The sequence below is a fragment of the Trichosurus vulpecula genome, chromosome 6 (assembly GCF_011100635.1).
Source record: "Trichosurus vulpecula isolate mTriVul1 chromosome 6, mTriVul1.pri, whole genome shotgun sequence".
Classification (NCBI taxonomy): Eukaryota; Metazoa; Chordata; class Mammalia; order Diprotodontia; family Phalangeridae; genus Trichosurus; species Trichosurus vulpecula.
In genome coordinates this window covers 118,490,860-118,498,458 of record NC_050578.1, presented here as the reverse complement: position 1 = coordinate 118,498,458, position 7,599 = coordinate 118,490,860, and positions in this window count along the sequence as shown.

The following is a 7,599-nucleotide window of genomic DNA, read 5'->3' as shown; positions in this document are numbered from 1 at the left end:
AAAGCAAAATTTTAAAATAGCAATAAAAATTAGCAGTGATAGTTCTTTCATTTCAGCAGAAATGAAGTTCTTTATGTTTTCCCTGGTATTTTTTATAAAATATTAAGTTTTAAAAATTGGCTTGTTTCCTAACTTTAAGGGGTTTTGTTTTGTTTTTATCTTAATTTAGATTTAAATTTAGGTCTGCATGGGACTTTAGATTCATTTTACAGATTGGGAAACTGAGGCTTGGAGAAACTAAAAAATCTTTTAATGACCACGAACATCCAACTATAGCTAGAATAGAAATTAGAACCCAGGTCACCTGCCACACAGTCTCAGACTGTAGAACTGAATCACTCTCAACTGCATTTCTAGATAACTGAATTTTAACAAAACATTTGTTAAAGCCTCTAATTCCATTCTTGTGCAGAAAAAAATAATGGAGACATTTTGGGTGGAAGATAGAATCATTAGACAGATGCAGAATAGGATGAATAGCTGGATCCAAATACTAGATATATTAATGGTGTCATATCAATTTAGAAGAACTCCTTTGAAGTGTCCCAGGGATTTATTATTTGTCTTGTACAGTTTAACATTTGTATTAATGGCTTGTATAAAGGCATAAATGTCCTAACTTGAAGGCAAGGACTATCCATGATTAGAGGGCTCGGCCTAAAGTCAAGAAGACCTAGTTGAAATATTTGTACTTCATCCTGGAGACCATAGAAGAAAAATGAGACCTATTTGTTCCTTTTTACTTTTATTAGTATGTTATATAGTTCAGGAGTGCTTTAAGAGTTCTGTGATAGGACCTGAGGATGTCCTAGAATAGAGAGATTCTAAAGAGAAGGAGTCTAGTCATGGGGTTTTTATAGTAACCCAGACATAGAACTGGGTTGTCACAGTCCTGGTATAGAAAGGAAGGGAAAGGGCACATATAAGAGGTACTTAATAGGAAGAATCAACATGACTGGGCAATGAATTAGATATTAGAGATAACTCCAAGATTTTCAGCTTAGATAATTGAGATTGGTGACATTGTCAGAAACAGGGAAGTCCATCTTATATTTCCATTTAGACTGAGGCAGCTATACAGTATCATGGTTCACATAGACTCATACAGATTTACATTCCTATTCTCACTGAACATAAGTTCTCCTTGAAGAATATCTAAAACCATTTTAATCCTATTCCAAGTTAGTGGTTAATTGAAAATAAAGATAAAAATTAAAAAAATAAAAACTCTGGACAAAGAAGCCTGAGAATGAGGTCTGTCACTGAGGTAAAGGTACAAGTGATACAAGCTGAACAAAAATAGTGGTTTTGATTTAATAAATGAACAAGAAAATAAATCATTGAGCTCTTTCAGGGATAATATTTCCAATTTCTGAAGCCTCTGCTAAAGCTAAGTTCCTATGAAATAAATCATTAAAAGGTTACTTACAGTTGACCAGAGTGAGTTTCTACTTCCCTGAGCTGCCCACTACATAACGAGCCCTCTTCCTCCCCAAGTGGAAGACCATTTTTGCATGCTACAATAGCCATAAAATGAATGAAGGGATTTCAAGGATATTAGAGGTTTGCAAACTCGGTGCTTTCTAAAGAATATTCCATTAGAAATAAAGATCAAATGCTTTTTACAGAAAATAATGATAGGCTTTAATATTGAAGGTGTCAGCTATGAAGACCACATGGTTATTGTGAGAAATAACATTTAACCTTTCTCTTGTGGCTGATGGAGGCCAATGCAGTATTTTATTATCAACATTGGCAGGTGATTTATTACCACTGTTTCTACTCCAGTAAAACCACATTAGGCCAGGCTCGATGTATCATTTGTTATCTTCAGCCCGCCCGCACACATTCTGCATGCATAATCTCTTCCATAGAGTATGTATTTTAGCAGAAGGAAAATAGTAAATATTCAAGTCCAAATTCTAGATTCTTCACAAACTAAAGGAAGTAAAATATAGTCACTAAATAGATTATGCTAGACAATACCTGACACAAGCATAAAGTTGTGGCTTCAGGAAGAGTGATGGCTCAACATCTGAAACATCAGCTATGCATGATGGTGCATTAGCGGAGATACAGAGGTGACAGAGGATAAATCACTAACAGCCTTCAGATGGTGAGAGGGCTTGGTGGAATAGATTCAGGCCAGAGTTTGCCACAGTTTCTCTTTTCAGAAACTTACTACCTGGAAAGTCAGTCAAATTGAAAGAAATTGCTTAGCAGATGCCCTGAGAATAGGCTCCCTATCTTTTAACTAGTCAAAACATTTGATAAAAATGTGCAAGTAACTTGAGGAATACCAAAACAAGCCTTCTCACCCCAAGACTTTGTGGATATTTTAATTTAATGGTACCTATCAACTACTATGTCCCTCAGAATGATATTTCACAAATGCACAAAGGATCTCCTGCTTGTGTGGGAAGAGGGCTTATTATGCAGTGTACAGCTTGGGAAAGTAGAAACTCACTCCAAATAACTCTAAGTAACCTTTTAATGATTTAGTTCATAAATGTGTATGTATGTGACATTGCCCATAGCCAAAAGTCAAAAATATCAGTGGAACAGTCCTGCAAACAGAAAACAGAAAAATCCGAGATTCATTTGTGTTTCTTTATAAAGAAATGTTTGTTTTTTTCTTTTTCATCCCTTCTTTCATTGAGATTCCATGTTACCATCTAAGCTTCTGCCAAGTTCTCACAAAGATATTGTCCTGGACATTTCTTGCAATGAAAGCAGTAAGTATGCAACTACTAGCTGCTTTTTTGAGCATTTATAGGGTTTATACACTATTATTAGGAGGTATGCATTGAAAGAATTGCCAATCTAGTGGAGAGATAAGGTTCCTGTTGCTGCTGCTGCTGAAAAATCTTCATTTCTTTCCTCAGATAAATAGACATCTTCAGGTATGAAATGTTGAATACATTGTCAGGTGGGGTCGATGTACCTTTACTTTTTGTTACTCTATGTGAAGATTTGCTGGGAGAGAAAGTAACAAGAAGAGAAAAATATATTGGCAAATGTTTGTGATACAAAAATAAAAGCCCTCAATAAATCATTTTAATTGGTTTTTACAGGAGACCATGCATACATGGATATACTGTACAAGCAGCTATTCTCTTCCATCTAGAAGACTAGGTTCCAGTATTTCAAGAGTTTACCTAAAATTCATGAAAAGAAAAGTATAGGGGAGACTTGGGGTAAGGAAACTTTAGGCATAAAGGTTAAGGTCTAATCCAGCCTCATACACTTACTAGCTGTGCAATTCTGGGCAAGTCACCTAACACTCTTTACCTCAGTTTCTTCCACAGTAAAATCAGCTGGAGAGGGAAATGGCCAACCAGTCTAGTAAATTTGCCAAGAAAACACCAAATGAGAATCACGAAGAGTCAGACATGACTGAAAGAACTGAACAACAACCACAAAAATTTCTTGGCTCCCAGTCCAGTGCTCTATCCACCGCATCAACTAGTAGCCCCCATTTTTGAATACTCATATACTAATAATATTTGTACTATTATCACATCCATTTGTTCAAGATCACCCAACTACTTTCGTTTACCTAGAACACAAGATGATAACTCATATATTTTTTTTTCTTTTTAATCTTTAAGTAGACATAGATGGCTTGTTTTTTTGTGCTGAGTCCAGACAGATGTCTGAGACACTCCCAGTCTTGAGGTCCATAAGATAAGGCTTGTCTACTGACCTAGCAACTCTGAGTGATTGACCCCAAATGATTAAAGTCCCACACCTCTTTGGGGCTTTTCTAAGTCTATTTGCTTTTTAAGTTAGCATGTTTAACCCTAGTTAACTACCCCTAGTCAAGGAAGAATTAGAAATCTAATTGGATTTCCCTACACATTTGTTGTAATCTTTTGGAAAAGTCATGGATATCTTATGGCACAGAGACCCTGAGGATATTTATGTCTGGAAGTGCTATGATATCACAATGTTGAAAAGATCTCTGAAAATATTTTGATGTACCTTCTATGGAAAGTGACAGCTGGAGATGTTTTTTACAGATCTCCAATTAGACAGCCCTTTGAGTCGTAGAAAGATTTTCACTTAATACAACTTGATATCTTTCCCAAATGATAAGGGGTGACTTTCAATTAACTCCAGATCCTTAAATATTTTGGGGAAAGTCTCATATGGTATAATGAAGCTCTATGAGGACCAGACTTTCTATTTTGAGGTGGGAACTTTGATTTTCTTTCATTTTTTCTTGTCTTTGCAAGCAATAATGAAGGTACTTTATAAGTAATGGGCAAACAATTACCTCTAATTAATTTTATAAAATGCTTTGTTGAATCTGCATAAGTTTGAATGTGGGAGTTATTGTGATTTCCTCATCTGAATTCAGAAGAGATAAGATCTATGCCTCATGGACCTTTCTGAGATTCTTGAGTACAAAAAAAAAAAAAAACCTAGAGAGGGCATGCAAAAAGGATGGTGCTTGAGCCTCCCAAAGGCCCCAGACAATTGTTTTTGATTGGGGTTGTTGACGAGTTCAAAATGTACCCCATATGATTTTCTGAGTACAGCAACATAAATGAAGAGGTTAATTTTGAATTAGTTAATTTTTGTTTACAGAAAGAAGGAGGTTAATTGGTCATTAGTCAATGAGAGCTCAGTCCTTAGTGCATGCTCAGATTATGTTCCATGTTGTTTATGCACAGCATGTGCAGAAATTTCCAGTTTGTCTCTAATCCAATACGTGAAACTTTGGAAGCCTATTTCCAGCCATGAATGCCTGAGTTACTGGGATCATGTGATGATAAAAAGTCTTATAATTGGCTACAGAGGTAGAAGAATTCAGGAGCATCTGAGCCCAAATTGAGTTCACTAACAAGAGGATGAGCTTTCAATCTCCCAGTCTCTTTACTCTTAGCACCACAGGAGGCAGTTCTGCTTTGAGATGTTGGGAAGAGGAAAGGGTGGCTGTTTTTCTATAGTGGCTGGGTCACTGCACAACCTTTCAATGATGGGCAAGTCACTTTATATTTCTGATCTTCATTCTATTCAACTGTAACATGGAGCTAAATGGATGATGCTGTTGATGATAAATACCCATAGTCCAAAACTCAAAGGGTTATTGTGAATCTTAAATGACATTATATGGGTAAAATACATTCAAAATCTTAAGGAGCTACATAAATTCCAGGTAGTATTCTGCTATTCTTGAATATTCTCTAATATTTAATTTCAGAGAGTTATTTTTAGCAAGGGAAAATAAACATTAAAAACTAGTTCTTTTTGGCTCTCCACCTGGATTGTAGAGATTGTATAGGTAGTTTATATTTAGCAAAGGCATAGCAATTGACTAAATATTGTCTAAAATGATTTTTTCTACTTTGGAAGCGTAACTCTCTGAGAAATTAACTCCCTATTCAAGAAGGTGTCACTCTGTGTAAAACAGAATGCTAAAACATTTTGAGATCATATGATTTCTTTGATTACTGTTTTCAATCTGAATATTAAGCAATCTTTTTAATACCTCCAACAAAATATCACATAACTATTTTTAAAGACTATTTTCAATGAATTTGAAAGTTAAGATCTAGTATAAAAGAACTGAATATCATTATAAATCAACTCATAAGAAACAGGGGAGCCATAGCTTATCCTGAAAGGATTGACAATGTGTGCAGATGACACCTAGACTGAAATATTCAGCAATAGCCTTTGGCAGCTGTGCCAAATCTCCAATTCATAAGGTCCTTAATAGTTCTAGTTTGAACATAAGGGAGCTCTTAAAAAATGTTCCACAAATTATAACACTTGATGAGTATTCTCTTCACTTGCCACCTCAACCTTCTTTGATTTGCTCAGAGAAGGATGTAGGAAAAAGTAAAGATAAAGAAAATCCATGTATTCATCTATGATGCAATGATATACTGGGTCTGATCTTTTTTCACCTTTGGGCTTTCAAATGATGGATCAACAATTTCTATCTTTTCAGAACATCTGAGGCTGCTTAGTGGTTGGGTGCCATCAGCTACAGAGTCCTAAAATGGGGTTTAATCAAAGTAAATAAAATAAGTACCCTGAAATTACCTTTCTTTGACTTAGGAGTTGGATATACTAAAAGCCTGATCAGAAAAAAAATACCTATACTGAACTTGGCATGTGCTCCTCCAATCACCCATGAATATTATCTTTATGTCGTGATTATATCTTTCGAGGATAGAATAATAATAAGAAAAGTAGCTATATATTTGCATCTATATGCGTGTATGTATATATATATATGTCTATATATGTGTGCATATACACACACATGTTACCGTTAAACTTATTGAATGCCACTGTTAGGTTAAGAAAATCAATTTCATTTAATGAAATTTTATTTCAGGCCTTTTTTTGGGGGGGGTGAATAGTTATTATTATCATAACATCATAGAGTTTGAAAGGACCTCAGCTCTCTTATTCAGTCTTCCACCAAATCATGAATCTCATTAGCAATATAGTTTACAGAACTGTTTATTTCCAAATGAACGACATTTTGCCAATCTCCTTTCTAAAAACTCACACTGAGAAATGAATACAGTGATTCAGGTACATTCTGATTTGTGCATGGTCTAGTGAGATTACTGCCTCCCTCATTCTGGATGATATATTTTTTTTATAAAAGTGGTCTAAGTCTGGATTATCTCCTTTGGCTGCCTCATCACATTGCTTGTCCATACTGACAATGTAGTCCCTATAACTTTGTCATCCAATGAATTGCTAGTAAATATTTAACAACTGAATCTGAGGGCAGCGTGAGTATGCATGACAAACTTTTAAGTTTAATTTTCATTATTAACTTCTCCATTACTTTCTTAAGTTTAGAAAATCAATAACAATAATAAAAATGCCCTAATTTATAGCCTTTTCCAACTTCTAAGGTTTAAATGTTCATATTGAAAATTTAATGATGGGCTCTCAATAGCTTGTTCAAGATGGTTCTAACACAAGCCTACATCCCATTCTGATGGGAATCAAAACTGGGAAAAATGTTAAAGATCACTTATCCCAAACATTTCATTATTAACATTTTTTCTTAATATATTTTACTTCATTCCAATGCCTCTGTTTGATTTCCTTCACAGAGAGTCATCACTTGCAAAAGGAAAATAGGTAGGGGCAGAACCAAGTGGAGTAGAAGCAGGGACCTGCTTGAGCTCTGCCCCAAAGCCCTCAAGATACCTGTAAAAAATGACTCTAACCAAATTCCAGGGTGACAGAAGCCACAAAATGACAGAGTGAAACAGATTTCCAGCCCAAGATATTCAAGAGGGCTGACAGGAAAGGTCTATTACCCTGGACTTGGAGTGGAGCACAGCCCAGCTTGGGCCACACTGACACAGATGGGGCTAAAACAGGCCTCAGGGCACTGAATCACTGGCAACTGCAGTAGTTTTCAGACTTTTCAACCCACAAATGCCAAAGAGAGCTTCAAAGGTCAGTGGGAAAGGTCTCTTACTTGGGTGAGAGAGGAGGGTCATCTGGCCCCACCCTCAGCCCCAGGGCAACAGCAGCCACTGCCTCCGTGGCAGCTGCTTCTGGAGCTCTCAGACTACACACCTGGGCAGGGGGGAATTATGGGGCTGAGCT